We start from the raw sequence: 16,885 nt of genomic DNA, 5'->3' as shown, positions 1-16,885 counted from the left end.
GGCGGGGGGGGGGTGGCCCTGAGCGGCTGCGGGATGTCAGGTGCGGGGCCTCCCTGAGCATTGCAGCCATTTCCATCAGCCCTTCTGTTTGCAGCTGGGTGTTCAGGCAAGGATCTGAAAGCCCAAGGCGAGTTCAGCTTAAGGCAAAGGCAATATTTGCCAGCACAATAAAACGAGTGGTGTCCTGGAAGCGGCGCAGGCTGTTTGGAGAGGCGCCGAGCTCAGCCCTTTTGTCTGAACCCGGTTGGCACTTGGCTCACAAATTCCCGTTGAACACTCGAGGACTCGTGAATGCAACTGGGAGCAAAACCACTGAGTTCCTCATAGGAAACAGGCCGCCTTCAAACCCTCTACTTTCTTTTTTTTGGCCAATATGGTACCTGGTGCGACGCTGTGAGGGGGGTTTGGAGCAGCACAGCGCTGTGATGTGAGAGATGACTGCAGCATCCCCTTGGGGACATCCCTGGTGAGGGCACTGTGCTGCAAGGGTTTTGTCACCCTTGTTTCCTAATCTAATGGTGCTTCAGTGCCTGAGCTGTTTTCAGCCACTCCTGCAGCCCAAACCCAGTGGGGCTGCAGAGGGACTTTGGTGATGGGACACAGTAGGTCACAGTGATGGTCAGAACTGGTGATCCTGAAGAACATCTCCAACCTACGTGATTCTGTGAAATTATTTTATGGTTCAGTGATTATTTGATCTCTTCTTATTGGGAACACCACAACTTGCTGTCTGAGTGCTTTGGACTTGGCAAGGTTCAGGCAGCACACACCCTATGGGGCACAGAGGGATGGGGGGCTGCATCCGGAGCTCTGGTGCACCCAGAGGACATGGCTTAATGGTGATATGGCCATGCAGCAGCTGCCACAGGTTCCCATGCTGCAAATGTGCCACCCAGAGACCCCCATCCCTTGATCTCCTGAGCTGATGCCCCCACTTCCCTTCAAACCTTCAGTGGCTGCTGACAGCCTGACCCGGTGCTGCCCCTTCTGCACACACATCAGCCATCCTCGCCGACAGCCTCTGCCACTGCAGAGATGGTGCCACCAATGCCACCACTGCGCGTCCCTCCCCGCCGCAGGGTCAGTTCCCTTGGAGCCTCTGCCCGGGGGTCCCTGTCCTTCCAGGGGCACGCTATGCAGTGCAGGGTGAGTGCAGATCCCACTCCAGCTGCCCGCAGCCCTGCAGAGCCCCCTGCAGCGGGCTTTGTCCTGCCGGCGGGGAGCAGAACCCTGCGGTGACACTTCGCAGCTGCTGTCGCCCCACCCTGGGTGGGGACGAAGGTCATCCTGCAGAAAGTTTGGCTTCTTGCTGACGGAAAAATGGGGGAAATTCCCTGCTTGGCACGCAGGCAAATGAGGGCTGGGGCTGGAGACCCTGTGCCCAAGAAGCCCTCCGTCCTCCCAGGGTCACATCAAGACCCAAAGTGCTGCGGGTGTCCCTTGGAGCTGCTCACGTTCTCATCGCTGTTGCCAAAACTGGGGGAGATCTCACCCAGGAGGCCCAGGAGAAAAGCCACCATCTGTGCTGTGCCACGCAGGATCGGCCGCTGTGCCCAATACAGGGAGCTGAGCACCGTGCCAGCGGGGTGGGCATCATCCTGCCGCAGTCCTACAGTGACCTGGGATGGGCACAGAGGATCTGCTCAGCACTGACCCGCATGGCCACCATCCAGCAGCCCACACAGAGTGGGATTTCTCCGTGCTGCAATAAAGCAGCACAGCGCAAGAGGTTCTCCCTGAGATCCAGGTCAGTGCCTCCAGCCCCGCACTGAAGCCGGCAGCTCTGAGTCACCATGTGCCACAGCCCCATCCCGGTATCTGCCAGGCGTGGCAGCTCAGCAGCTGACGTGAGCCCATGGGCAGTGATGTGGCTGTAATTGCAGCGTGGAGCTGATAGCGTGGCCGTGTTCCCTCCCTGCACTCGTGACTTGGGGTGGGGGATAACTTTGTGACACCGTCCTGCTGCTCACACCTCGCTCAGGGTCTAACGGCCTGGCTGAGAGCCGTCCCACGTCTGCCAGGACTTGGGTCATCACCTCCTGGAGAAGCCAGGCTCTGTCTCTCACTGACGGGTCTTGTAGCAATGAAAGCACATCAGTGGGAGCAAACCTGGGGTCGCCAGCAGACAGCAAAGGCAGCGAGGAAAGAGAGAAACCAGGGACTGAATAGCAGATCTCCATGCACAGAACGTGTGGCAAAGCACCTCTTGAGCTGCTGAGTGAAGGGATGGGAAGCACAGGGCAGAGCCCAGCCTGCTCCGCACACCTGGGCTCCTGCAGGCTCCTGGCTGTGGGCACGGAGGTCCCGCAGAATGTAGGAGCACCTGGGGCTGTCTGCGTGATGCCAGCATTCACTGCTGGATGGCAGATACACAGCCATGGGTGAGCGCTTGCGCCTGTGCCACACAGCTGGGCTGCTGGCAGTGCTGCCAGATGGCACAAAGGCATTTCTGCCAGCAGAGCGTGGTGAGAACGGCTCAGGCACTGTGGGAAAGCTGCAGGAGGGGATGGATGCCCTTTTTGCCTGTATGGGGTAGAAATGGCTTCAACGGGGCGGTGCAGCAGCACTGACCTCCAGCAGCAACACAAATGCTCCCTTATCAAACAGCAAACCTCTCAGTCAGGTGTCCGCGGACCAACCGCAGCCCAAGAGCAAAGCCAGAGCCCAGAACCGAGCGCCCACAGCTCCGGACGCCGTCCAGCACCACCGCACGCGGCTCCGGGTCCGTGAGACGCACGGCACCGCCCCGAGGGCGCACCGTGACCACCAGAAACCGAACCCAAGTTCTCACCAATGAGCTTCCAGGAGCGACCAAAGCAGCCAATCGGAGCCCAGGTCCCCTCAGGTGGGACTGAAGCAGTCAATCAGAGCGCGGCTGCCGGCAAGATCCCCTCGGCAGGGACCCCAGCAGCCAATCACAGCTCCTCCCCGCCGCACCTGCGGGAGCGCCAGCTGTGATCTGATTGGCTGCGCTGCCGACACGGCTCCGTGCACGGCGCCTATCGCAGGAGAAGAAAATGGTGCGGGAACTGCTGAGATGGGGGGGGGGGGCGGTGCGCCGGGGGCTGAGCGACCATTGCCCCCCTGTGCCCCCCGGTGCCCCCCGGTGCCCCCCGGTGCCCCCCTGCCCAGAGCTGGGCAGACCCCGCTGTGCCACCGGCCGTGCGCTGCAGGCAGACGGCGCCGCTTCCATTCATCGCGCTGCTGGTCGTCACAGCAACCGGTCGTTTCCTTCTGCCTGCTCCGTCCCTCGGCCCAAACTTCCATTCGGGACTGGGGAGCAGGAGATGCTCTGACCTGGGCGGCAGGTCACCCACCCATATACGTACATCCAGTGCCGCAGGGCGGGGCAGCAGCAGCCGCCCATCGTCACCCGTCACACCGTCACATTGTCGCACCGTCACGTTGTCACCCGTCCCTGCCTGCCATCCGAGGCTGCAGTCGGGGAAAGGCACACGAGTGGGAAAACAGCAGCCGAGGATCTGCCCTGTGACACCGGCACGGTTGACATAGGGTGCAAACCCTATGCCCTACAACAGCCCAAACCCGCCCAGCCCCGCTGCAGGGCAGCCCCGGGCACCGCACCGCCGGGGAGAGAGCTGAGCGGCCTTTGGGGCTGCAGCTCAGGGAAACTGCAGCGGTGGGAGCAGCCTCGCCCACGGCAGCACACGCCCCACGGGCAGATATTCTTGGCACGGGGTGGGTGCAGACGTTTTTCTTTCATTGCAAGCCCTGCCCTGCCCCACGCCGCGGTGCTGGGGTGAGGGCGCGGGCACCGCTGTGGCAGTGCAGGCAGTCGTGCCCTGCAGCCTGAGTGTGTGCCAGCAGCAGCGCCCAACCCTGGCACAGCACCGTGCGCTGTGCACGTCTCCAGCAGCAGCGCTGTGCAGCCACCCACCGAGCCTTTGCCGCAGCTCCGCCAGGCTGTGAATGCCAGGCTGTGCCTGCAGTGTGAGCTGCTGCCAGCCTGAGCCGCGCCTGGTGACCGCACGGGGCAGCAGTAAATATCCCAGGGACGATGCAGTGACACAGGTCGCTGGCACTGGGAGCTGACACGAGTGGTGCGATGGAAAGCAGCCAGCAGAGAGCCTGGCGGGATGTGGGCACGCAGTTTGCTCAACCAGGAGCTGAGATTTAAGGTTACCTGCTGGAAAATGGGCACCTGAGCAGAGTCCTCGTGGTCACACACAAGCAGCACTCTTGCAAACAGTGGCATCGCTCTGCAGTGCCCTGCGGTGCCCACTGCAGGAAGGATGAAAGTGGCCATGCTAAAATTGCCTGATGGCTCTCAGACCTCTTTCCTGGGGTCCCCACGTGCTCCTGCCCATGGCTGGCCTTGGGCTCAGGGGCTGCAGGAACGCTGATGGCCGATTCTTGCTCATTCTTGCAGTGCTGCGACCACAAATCGGCATTCACCCACTCCAGGACTGGGGCACCGCCAGGCATTGCCCGTTTCAGCTCACGGTGAAATGCTGGAGCTTTCTGCCTCTGACCAGCATTTCCCATCTCAGACTCCACAAGATGTAGAAACAAAACAGAATATGACTCAGATCTGTTGCCCTTGGCTTTGCTCCAGGGAAAATTTTCAAAACTTTGCCTTTTGCTCCAAAATCTTCTGTCAGAAGGGACTTGCCCATGGTTTTCTGTGCCCTGTCCACCTGGGATACATACATGGGACCTGCAGGAGGTGGGGGTGGCTGGGGCAGCAAAAGGGCATCAGGAAAGCAGGGGAATTTCTGCCATCCTCCCTGCAGTGATACAGCACCACTTCCCGTGTGCCACCACCTCCCCAGGGCTGTGTTTAGGATGATTTTGGCTGTGCAAGGAGCACGCTGCCTGGCCTCAGCATGGGCAACGCTTACAGGAGCAGAGCAGTGTGGGGTGGGGAGCCTGGCGAGCAGGTTTAGGGCTGAGGCTGCTGTTCGTGCACAGCAGAGGCTGCCTGCATCCTGGTAAACACATTGCGAAAGGCTGGGGTTGGTGCAGCCAGGTCACAGCTGAGTCACCGCCGCGTGCTCCGTGCTCCGTTCACCATCCCTGCTTGGCCAGGTGCCTCCAGCTCTGTGCAGTGGCACTGATGTGGTCCCTCAGCTCTGAGGGTGGACACAGCAAGGACATCCCCTGCATCCACAAGCTCAGAGCCATGGAGGTGAGAGCGGGGTCAGCTCTCGGTACTTGGCTCAGTCCCATAAACCCCAAAATCGTGTTCCCATCCACCATACAGGTTTGCTTGTGGGGGGATGCCCAGCATGCTGCACAGCGTGTGGCCGTGCCGTGCACACACTGCTGTGTCACCCCGGCTGCTTTCACCCATCACCTTCCCCAGTTCAAGGCTGCCTTCAGACAGCGAGCAGCTGTGATAACTGTGAGCCATGCTGCCCGGGATGGAACACGGCTCCTGACAGCTTAGGAACCTGCTGCAGGCTGCGTGCTCTCTGCTGGAAGATACCTGGGAGCAGGCTTCCTGCAGCAGCCACAAGATCTCAATCTGCTCTCAGCACCAGGCTGTGGTTTCCTTTAACTCTTCCCTCTTCAGAATCTGGCAATACAGGAACCGCAACAACATTTGGAGAGATGGAAACAGAGAAGGTGCCAGACCGTGTTCCAGGTGTGCTGAGCATCCAGCCTGGCCTTCTCTGCCCGTGCTCCATGCCATGCCGCCAGCACCAGATATGGGGCAAAACTCTGACACCGGTTGCATCTCCAGCTCAAGCCTCAGTCTGCCCTCAGGAGCAGTGCCAGCCTCACCACCTGGGCACTCACCATGAGTCACCTGTGAAATAACAGCCAGCCAGAGGCTGCCAGTGGCATGGAGCTGTGCCCAGGCTGGAGCAGCCACCACCTGGCAGAGCCTCTTGGATTGCAGTGCCAGCAGGAGCCCAGCACAAGCCTTGGTCAGCACTGCCTCCTGGGCATATTTACCTCTGCAGGAAACAGCAAAAAATCTCCTAGCCCTCCCCCTCCCCCCCCCCCAAGTAGCAGAGACTTCAACCCTACCCAAGAGCCTGCAGCACAGCGTGCTCCTGTACCTAAAGCTCATCCTTAGCACCCCCCAAAGGCAACTGCGTCTCCTCATGCCATGCCTCAGCTTTGGATTGCCCTTTTTGTTTCTCTGTATCATTTGTTGAAGCTTCAAAACAGCACTGTTTGTGTGATGAGTGCAGCCCTCAGCACCCACACCAGCTGCAGTGCTGATGGCATTGCACGGGCTGTCCTCTGCCTCTGCACCAAAAGCCCTGACTGAGCCCAGGGGCCATGGAGGCACTCTGAGGGTGGGGGAAGCATGACTGGGTAAGATGGAAGGGGGAGGAGAGCTCATGGGCTCCTTGCACGCAGAACCCATGCAGAAGGAGCAGGATCTGTAGCTCCTGCACACTGATCCATCTCTGCATCCATCCCTGCAGAGAGCACTCAGCACCAGGAAAGGCTGCAAACATCTGCGAGAAGCACCGGACCCAATGGCACGCAGAGTAGTGCAAAGTGAAGGAGCGAGCAGCAGATGGGCAGTGGGGTTTGCGCAGTGTGAGTTGCCCTCTGAGTTGCTGATGGAGCAGAGCAGATCTCAGACAGGAAGGATGCAACACACTGGTGGCAAAGCACAGATTTTGGCACTGCGTGCTCTTGGCTCCTCGCCCATATCAGTGCCGGCTGTGCCAGAGCTGCCAGGATCCTGGGGATCTTGGGAATGGGTCAGGAGGCTTCAGTGCGAGGCTGGGGACAGGCAGGCACTGCTGCAGGAGAGCAAGAAAGGGTTAGCCCTGCTGGTGATGCCTGCCTGCAGGTATGTGAGCTATGTGCCAGCTCAAGCACACCAGCTCGGCAGGGGAGAGACGCGCCTTGGTGCTGCCCGGGTTGCCTAGAGATTGCTCTGCAGGAGGATGGAGGAAGAAGGGAGCAACATGAGGGCTGGCGTGGAGCTGGGTGCACCCAGACCTCCCTGCTGGCTTTGGGAGGGTTGTGCTGCCAGCTGGTTCCAGTGTGTGCTCTGCTCCAGGGGCATTTCCCTGGCAAATGAGCCCATGCCCTGCTCCACCACCCCGCAGTTGGATTTGCTTTGCAAAACAAGGTGACTTCCAGCACAAAGAGAGGGCAGCAAACATGCCCAGAAATGTCTCACTGGGACACTGCTGGCTCTGTCTGCTTCATCTTTAGGGCCATTGCCACGGCTGTGGTCTCCATAGCAGCTACTGCCATGGGAGCTGTGTTCTGCACGCCCTGTCCCACTGCCAGCCTGGGCCCCATGGCTAGAGGCAGTTGATGAATGACACCACTGGGGTGTGACACTGTTGGGGTGTGACACCGTTGGGGTGTGACATTGTTGGGCTTGAGCTGTTAGAGACGGTGACCATTGCTCCTGGTGTTCAGTGCCTCTGGCACATGAGATATATGGCTCTGGCACAGTGTGTGGGAACGATGGGCTGGCATCTGTGGGGCAAGCGAGAAGGGATGGAGGTGCGCTCTCAGCTGGGGGAGGCTGTGGAGCTGGAAGAGGCACCAAAAGGGAACGTAGCTGAGCACTGAGGCTTGGGGTGACGCGGGTGGGACTGCTGGGTGAGGCCACCTCAGAGCTCCACAGAGGGGAAATTTGTCTGCCTGCCTCCTGTTTGCCACTAGGCACGTGGTGAGCTTGCCGTGATGGTGAGGCTCAGGCTCACCCCTCCCTGTCCCCCAGCTCCCTCCATCCATCACCACGCAGGGATGGAGCTGACCCTGCTATGGGCTCCCCGTGTGCCATCCCTTTATGGCGCACAGCAGCATAAAGAACTCATTGTTCCCGCATGGAAATGATCATCCGCCCAGCCTGGAAACACAGGGCAGCTCTGTCAGCACTGCTCTAGGCTTTCAAAGGCCGAGATCAAAGGGCCCCCCCGGTTCTGACTGCCAGCCCTCCAGAGACACCTGTCATAAAGGCACCTCCCGACTGTTCCCATTTCGCCCGTGGGAGTCGCCGGGGCCGCGGGCTGCGCGCCGGGATGGCTGGGGACAAAGGGCCGTTGTTGGGGAAGGGCGTCCTGCAGGGATGCCCCCACGTCCCCGCAGCGGGGCTGGCTCCCCAGCGCCGTGCCCTCTGCAGAAGCTGCAATCCCTCCTGGCGGCCGCTTCCCCCACCGCTTATCTCCCGGACTTCGGCCCCGGCCGTCCCTATCTGCAGACACGCCTCGTGCGGGCGGCTATCAGCCCAGCAGCGCCGTATTCCTCCGTCTGCGCGAAGCTGGCAGAGGCGGCCCCGCAAATGCCAGCGCTGTGATGCAACCCCACCGCCGCGGCGCGGCTCCTGGCACGGCTGGGAGCGTGGGGAGGGCCGGGGGGAGGAGGGGCGGAGACCCTCGCGAAAGGGTTCCCGAAGCGCAGAAAGCGCGGCCTGCAGCGCATGTGGGGCGAGGGCGGTGCGGTCTCGGCAGGGCAAGCGAGGTGCCGGCAGGAGGAGAATCGGGATGCCGGCCGCGGGAGGTCATATTGAGAGCGGCTCAGCTGCCCGGCGAGTTGTGGAGCTAATTAAACACGAGGAGGTGGCTTACAGCGGTTCTGAGGTTCCTGCGGTGGGCGGACCGCCAGGTCCTGAGGGAGAGCGGGGCAGCCCCGACGGAGGGCTGCATGTCCCAGAAGGTGGGGATGTGTGACCCCTGTGCTGGAGCGTGGTCTGTCTGTCCCCAGGCAGCACTGGAGTGATGCTGCAGCCCCTCTCTTCCCTTGTCTCCACCAAGGGCAGCTAAAGGGACCTGAGGGCTTGAGGAGCTGGGGGTCCTCGCTCCCAGTCCCTCCAATTGCAGACGTGACACCAGCACAGGATGCAAAGTCTTCACATCCCCACCCCCTGGGGTCCACGCATGCCACGCTCAGATCTGAGCTCACTCATCCTGGGTCTGCTGGGCCCTGGGACCCCTCAATACTCCTCTCGTCACTCACTGTGGGGCTGCACCGGCCCCTGTTTGCCCTCATTTCTGCCCCTCCCAGCACGGCCGTGTTTGCCTTCTCATGGCACCCAGTGCTGAGCAAACAGAGCGTGGGGACAGACGAGCAGCTGGCAGGGAGCTCCCTGTGCTCCCCCCGGCGTGGGCTTTGCAATAAAAACGTGGAGCCAGTTTGAGCCGGGAGGCTGCAGGGTGGGGAGGGATGGAACAGCGGGGCTGCTGGGGGAGCGGGGAGGCTCGGCAGCTTCGCCTGCAGATGCCATCATCCCCACATCACTGTGATGATGGTGACACAGAATTTCTGCACGGCAGTTGCACTGTGCCATGGCAGGGTGGGTGCTGGGAGGGTGGGCGCACCCTGGGGCTGTAAGGGTCTTTCAACTGATTTCTCCAAGTCCATAAGGATCCACGTAAAGATAATGGCAGATCAAAGCCTGCTGGCAACAAAGCCAACTACTCCGGTCTCAGTGAGGGGCACCTTGGAGGCAATAAAGTTGGACTGGTTGGTGCTGGCGGGCTGTCTGCGCTCAGCAGGAATGGGGTGGCTGCTGTGCTCATCAGTGTTAGTTGTGAACTGGTTTAAGCCAAACTGGAGGGTGAACAGAGCTCTGCCAGCAAAAGATCCAACAGATCCAACCTTTTCCTGGAGGATGACCCATAGCCTCGAGCAACTCCAGAGATGGGACCCCCACAGCTTCTGTGTGTAGCAGCGCCAGCTCCTCACCACCCTCTGGGTAAAGAATTCCAACATCTGATCTAAATCTCCCCTCTTTCAGTTCAAGAAAGTGGCACGGCACCATCAGGCCAACCCATCTTAAGTTCTGACATGGGCAGACCCTGTACCATTACACAACCAGAAAATACACGGAAGTAATACTGCAGAGGCTCTTTTATAAAATAATCTTAAAGCTACAGAATTTGTGTCTGTAAAGCTACAGAATTTAACACCAGATCCGATTGCAATAGTTTGGGTTTTAAAGGTTGGGTCAAGGGCACGCTGCACGCCTTGCTCTCAAACAAGTTGTCAGCATTCACCTCTATAAATAAATAAACACCAGGAGCCTGGCACTCCTGCTGCCAGTGCTACAAAGGGGCCACTGTCTGCAGCCAGGCTCCTCCTGCACGTTGGCCATGGGCTGCTCCTCAGGGCATGAGATCCAGCGGGGCAGAGCCCTCCGTTCCTGGGTGCGAAGGCACAGCAGGTCTTGGGGTCAGTGGGGAAATTTCACTGCTGCAGCTGAGTGCTCTGCTTGGGAAGTTCAATGGCACGGTGAGGAGGTGGCCAACCCAAGGTCACACCGTGAGTCAGTGGCACCGGGCTGGGGACAAAGCTGCAAACACATTGGCACGTGTGGTGGCTTCAGCTGCAGGGCTTGGCAGGGGAAAGAGATGGGGTTTTGCAACTGCTGCCAGACCCATTGCCACTATCCATGCTGCTGTGCTCCTAAAGGCAGGGCAGAAGGAACAGAACAGAACAGAACAGAGTAGAGTAGGATGGGATGGAATAGGATAGGGTAGGATGGAATGGGATGGGATGGGATGGGATGGGATGGGGTGGGATGGAGTAGAATAGTTTGTGTGGAAGGGACAAAACTACCTGAGCACTTGAAAAAACGAAGCATGTGACTTTTTACACCGTCAGATTGTGATAGGACAAGGAGGGATGGTTTAAAACTGAAAGAAGGGAAGTTTAGGTTTGATGTTACGGGAAAATTATTTACACGGAGGTGGTGAGGCTGTGGCACTGCTGCCCAGAGCTGAGGGTGCCCCAGCCCTGCAGGTGCTCAAAGCCATGGATGGGCCCTGGGAAGCCTGAGCTACTGGGGGCACCCAGCCCACGGCAGAGGTGGAGCGGGGGGAGCTTTGAGGACCCTTCTATAGGGTCTGTGATCTTTAGGGTCCCTTCCAACCCAACCATTCCATGGTTCTTTGATTGTTGAGGGCATTACCCAGATGTCTTTTGTCACTGCACACGGATGCAGGGCTTCCAGGCTCAGCGCTGTGCCACCAGCAGAACCAGAGCCTGCGCCCCCAGCCCCACAGACCCCCACAGCGGCAGGCGGGCACCCAGCTCCCCGTCCTGCTGGGGCCTCTCTCCTGGGGTGACCTGGATGCAGGCAGCTGCCAGAACCCACACCTGCATTTATGCAGTTCATGACCCCGTGGCTGTTTGCAAAATGAATGTCTGGGCGGCGCCGCTCCCCGGGCTGACATGACGTCCTCGCTCAGCTCTGCGCTCCGGGACCGGCCCACAGGAACACGTGTGCACACACACAGACACACAGACACACAGACAGACACACAGACACACACACTGCTCCAATTGCACAGCAGTGGGGTGGCTGCAGGGTCCCTCCACCCTGCAGGACTCGCAGCCGTGCAGCCAGGCTGTGCATGCAGTGGGGTTGGGGTGCTTGCAGGGCGCATTTGCTGCAATCCCCAGCTCTCTGTGCTTGGCTCTGGTTAGCAGTGGGTGCCCTGAGAGCTGTCTGTGTGGAACAGCTCTTCCTGAGGTGTTGTGGGGAAGGTGCCAGGTGCAGCCCTGGACTCACAAGGCTCATGGGAGAGCAAAGAGAGATCTTTCACTGATGGACAAAGGTCATAGAAGAAGACTTATTTCACATATTTCAGCTTGAAAATAGAAAGTTTCCAACTGTTAGGGCAGGATGCTGCAAGTTTCTCAGGCTGAAGCAAGGACCAGGTGCAGCCCTAAGACAATGATTGACTTGTCTGCAAGAAGGGGACCTTGGGGTCCCTGCAGCCCCTGGAGCAGGAGACCCTGCTGGCCCCAGCAGCTTCACTGGGGATGTGGCCAAGGGAAGCAAACCCTTGGCTCGTGTCAGGGCAGCAGCAGCAGCAGACCTCAGAGCATCCTCACCTCCCAGAGCACTTCCCGCTCCCTGGGCTCTCTGCTGATGCTCTGGGTGCAGGTGGGAGGCCAAATCTTCACTGCAGAGACCACGTGGCACCACCTTTCCCACCCTGACACCCTCCAAGGGAATCCCAGGGTTTCCAAGGGTTTCCAGGGTCAGGTCCAAGTCTCTCTCCCATACCTGAGCCACCAGCCCAACGGACACAGCTCATAAACCAACAAATCATCAAGTCATGCCCAACCCCACTCCACGGTGCCCACTGACACATCCCTCAGTGCCACGTCCCCATTGTTCTGAGCACTACAAGCCCCCATCCCTGGGCAGCCTGTGCCAATGCATCACCGCACTTTCAGAGAATAAATTTGTCCAAATATCCAACCCGAATATGGAGGATGCTTTGGTAACTGGGATGCCCCCTCCTATTTCCCTTCTATTTTTCCTTTTCGGTTCACTGGAACCCACCAGCAGGTTCCCAGGCCAGGGGGATGATGGTGAGGGATCCAGCCAGGCCCTTTCCCACACTGCGGGGCTGTTTTTGTGCTGCAGGGCCCCAGCGAGGGGCGCTCTGTTGTTCCCCCCAGATCTGTCCCCAGATCTGACCTCGCTGTGACCCCTCCTGACCCCAATCCACCTGTGATGATAATTACACCCCGCAGACTGCTCAGCCTCCCAGCCACACCTCGTGGGTGGGGGCAGCGTCCTGCTCCCCCCATCTGCCCCCCATGGCTGTAATGCTGGGGGGCCCTGGGCTGCTGAGCCCCCACCTTCCTTGGGCTGCCATTAGGGGTCACATCCTGCCTGGGCACCCCCTGCCCTGCTCTGTGCCCTGACCCCCCCAGCTCAGCAGCCCTCGCCCAGGGCCATGCAGACCTTGAATAACCTGTTCCCACTCCTCCTGCCTTGTGACAAAGCACCTGGCATGCAGCGGGGAGGGGAACCACAGCAAAATGAGCTCAGCGTCACCCCAGGGACGGCGCGGGGCAGTCCTGGGGACACAGAGCAGCAGCCCCTTCCCTGTACCCTTACCCACTGAGCTGTCGGTGCTGGGTGCCTCTTCCCTTGGGTTACAATGGGTATTTGAGGACGGAGGCTCAAGCTGTGGCATCTATTCTTGGACTCCCAAAGAGCTGCTATAGTTCCAGGGTGAGCAGTTGCCCCCCATCCCTGCTGGTCAGCCCTGCAGCTGCATGTCAGCAAGGTGCTGCACAGCATGTCTTGTTTTGCTGCACCCTCGGCCGTCGCCACTGCCCAACTGCAGCCATTTGCTTTGAAGCCAGCCTGCCTGTGTGCCCTGTGGTAAAGCTGCTCACTGCCTGCATCTAAGCGAGCTCCATCGCCCTGCTGTCTGAGGCCCCGTGTCCTGCAGAACCCACACATGCACTGGGGGTCAGGCTGTGCAGCGTGTGCATGCTTGCAGCCTGCGCATGTTTGCAGCTCGCTCTGTTCATGCAGCCACGTGCATGCAACACAGTGCACATACCCCCATGAAGTAAGGCTGCGTACATCTGCTGAGCTTCTGTGTTTGTCATTCAGCAGCACGACTTGTGCAGCCCTAGCTGTGTGTGGGCACCTGTAGCTGCATGCACAGCTGTGTGCACGGATCGGGGTGACGCCTGCACCCTGCTTCCTCTGAGCTTCTCCACAGGGCAGTGAATTCAGCCCCTGGGGTGACATGGGGGGGTGCTCAGCTCCCCGTGCCCAGGGCGGTGAGCAGCGCCTGGCAGCACAGGGCAGGGCACAGCTCAGCGGGTGCCAGCAGCCTGCCCCCACCCTGCTCTACCTGTCAGGCAGGTGGGGCTGGCTGCCTGCCACCGCCTGCCACCGTCACTGCTGGGAAGGGAGGATGTGAGAGAGGGACAGGTCTCAGTGCCTGAAGGTAAAGGCATAGGGCACAAAGCGACCCTTGGGCTGAGGCAGCTGCAGAGATGTGAGGATGGTTTGGAAAGGGCTCCCAGTCTTGGGGACTCTGCAGGGCCGTGGTTTGTGCGCCAGAAATGGGGCTGTAGCCTACGGACAGCCCCTCCGGGAGCACACCTCCTCCCCTGGTCGATGAGGGACCCCAGAGCTGAGGCACATCCCAGGACACCACGGTGGGACTGCCTCTCCCTCACAGCTCTGGGGTTGGAAGGGGGTCCGGCTGTTGGGAGCCATCACCTTGCTGGGGAGGAAACAGGCTGAATGGGGACCACCTTCTGTCCATCCCATTAGATCCCAGTACCTTTGACCCCAACCCCAGAAAGGCACCAGCAGGAGCCTGCTGCCAGGCAGAGTGAGGGCTTGCGCCTGCTGGATGCAATGGGAATTTTGAGAGAGGAACGCCGGGACTTGCAGCAGCTGGTGAAGATCCAGCAGCCACTCACCGTGCTGTGCCCACAAAGCGCGCTCTGAAACCTGGCTCCTTTCAGAAAGGCCTGGAGCAATGAGATCCTCCTGCAGGACCCACCCTGTGCCCGAAAACAGGCTCAGGTCTGGACTTGCTTGCTCAAAGTCCTGAAGGCAAAAACTAGAGGAGCACCCACGCCGTGGATGGCCTGAGGGTCCCATGGGATCTGCCACCACTCTGACCTAGGAATGAGTGGTCAGGCATGGGGAAACGCTGCCTGGGGAGTGGTGGGGTCACCGTCCCTGGGGGGGTTCAGAACCTCGGAGATGCAGCACTGAGGGGGCGCAGTGGGGAGGGGAGCGGGGGGGTGAGGTGGGGATCTCAGAGGTCTTCTCCATTCTTAACAGTTGGAAACTTCATTCTATGGGTCTGCGTGTGAGAAAAGCCTTTCCAATGGGATCTGCTGAAAGTGGAGGGACATCACCAAAAGCTTTGTGATGGGATGGCCAGGACGGACCCCCACCCAACTCATCGCCCCCAGGATCTTCATCCCTCCAGGCTACCCCTGCTCTGGAGGCCAATGGAGCTCTGCCACCTCCGCCCCAGCAGACCTTTACCCCGAGGCTCTGGAGGAGAGCACAGCTGACGCATGAGCATGTCTCAGGCTCAGTGGGGTGTGCCCGCTGCACAGGGCACCTCCGGCCCCAACCCCTGTACACACAGCTGGAAATGTCTGATGTTCGTGGCCAGTCATGGGATCCATCGCTCAGACCGGTGGCCCTGGGGCACACCTAAACTCTCTGAGGCTGTACTTTTCCAGAAGCTTTGGAGGAGGAAAGTCCTGTCCCACATGGCATGGCAGGACAGACATTTCATGGCACGCCTCCCATCTCAGCTCCCCCACACTTTCAGCCAGAAATAGCCGCAGCAGGGTGATGCTGCCTTCCATCACCCATGTGTGGTGGTCCAGCCGTCCCTGTGGGTCCCTTCCAACTTGGGATTCCTATGGTTCTAAGTGTCCCCATCCTCCTCCCTGCCCCGTGGCAACCTTGGCAGGACTCATGGCTTTAGGCCCCACACATCTTCAAAGTGTGGCAGAAATCCTCTTGAATTGCTTTAGGCACCAAAGCCAACCTGCCCCTCACATGGGGCCCTCAGGTCCTGCCCCCTCATTCCGGCATTTTCCAGTGACTTCATTTGCAAGTTGGTGCAGTGCCAGGCTCCATGGCATGTTTGGTGGATAACAAAGGGTAGAGTTGGCCAAGAAACAAGAATGCAATGAAAATTTCTTTTTGTCTCACCGTGAGACAGAACTGGGATCTTTGTTGGAAGTGGTGGAGGGAAGGAAAGGGAGACAAGACCAACCAGCGCCATCCTTCTGGGGGTGCCAGAGGCCACTCAGTCCTCATCTGGGCAGCCTGTGATGTGCCACTGTCTGCAGGAGGGGAAATCTCTGGGCAGGGAATGTGAGATGGGGAGGATTCAGCCCCACATCTGATCTTGTGGACACGTGGCCAGCCAGAGCTCCACATACGTAAGGCAGAGCCTCAGCTCCAGGGGGACAGCAAACAGAGTGTGGGGCAGAGGAACCAAACCCATGGGTGGGCGTGATGGGAAGGCTTAGGTGGGTGAGGGCTGGTGGGGACTCACGGTGTGCCCCACTGGTCCTGGTGCCCTGCAGTGCCCCCCGTGCGCCCGGCTGCTGGCAGCCTGCTGCCTCTGGTTCCAGGCAGCCACCGCTTCCCCGTTCCGACAGTGGGAACAGCCGCCCTCTTGTTTAACAACCAAACAGCCCAGGGTTGAACAGAGGAGTTACCATCAGCTCTGCTGGGAGAGCCAGGCACCCCCGGGGCAGCTGCTGCTGGCAGCAATTAGGCAAGGAACCCCTGAGCTGCCAGGTGGGGGAGCGTGGTCGGTGAGCCCCAGTGATGGCTGTGACCCAGGGAAGAGGGACGCGGCCCCACAGGTGCCCACCCAGCCCTGAAACCGGCAGAGACCTGCCACAAACCCCCAGCACCACGTCCTACCTGCTGCTATAGAGCACACATCGCCCGGCTGTCAGCCCTTCCCTCCCCATTACTCTCCTTTTGTATAACTGTTCCACACCCTTACAGCATGTCCCCTCTTCCTATTACCTAAAGCTGCTGAGCCCTAAGCCACAAGGCTCTTTCCAGGACCACGATGCAGTCAGCAGCAAACCGCTTTCCTCCCTTGTGCAGCAGGGAGGGGCTTTCCCACACAGCACCCTTGCACCTCACTTTACCCAACTGCAGGGACATCTGTCCCCAGGCAGAGCAATCCCCACTGCTATCCCCTGCTTGGCTGCTTTCAGCTCAGCTCAGGGGTATCGTAGAATCGTTAAGGTTGGAAAAGACCACGAAGATCATCTAGTCCAAGCATCAACCCATCCCTCCATGCTCACACATACGGATTGGATGCCCATCAGGGAGACTTTCCCTGGGTGTATTTGTGCCAGCTGAGCTGGTAGCCTGACCCACTGCTGGAAAGGCACCCAAAGCAATGGGCAGCCCAAATGGCACAGCATTACCGTGTTCTTAGCAAAGTGTGGGAGCTCTGCAGCCTGGTTCTGTCTGTGCCAAACCACACATAGCTAAAACTTGCCTTGGGACCCAGCAGGTTTTAGCCTGGGTTGCATGAAGTAAGCCTGGGGCTGGTCAGGGACTGGAGTGAAATGCAGCAGGGAGAGTGCTTCTTATCAGGGCTGCAATAAATGCCTCACAGGTTGGTTCCCAAGGCTTTTCATCGGATGTTTCCAG

Source organism: Centrocercus urophasianus, unplaced genomic scaffold (assembly GCF_019232065.1).
Source record: "Centrocercus urophasianus isolate 14NV4802_14NV808 unplaced genomic scaffold, USGS_Curo_1.0 seq_70, whole genome shotgun sequence".
Classification (NCBI taxonomy): domain Eukaryota; kingdom Metazoa; phylum Chordata; class Aves; order Galliformes; family Phasianidae; genus Centrocercus; species Centrocercus urophasianus.
The sequence above is the reverse complement of the archived record's forward strand: the minus strand, read 5'-3'. Positions refer to the sequence as shown.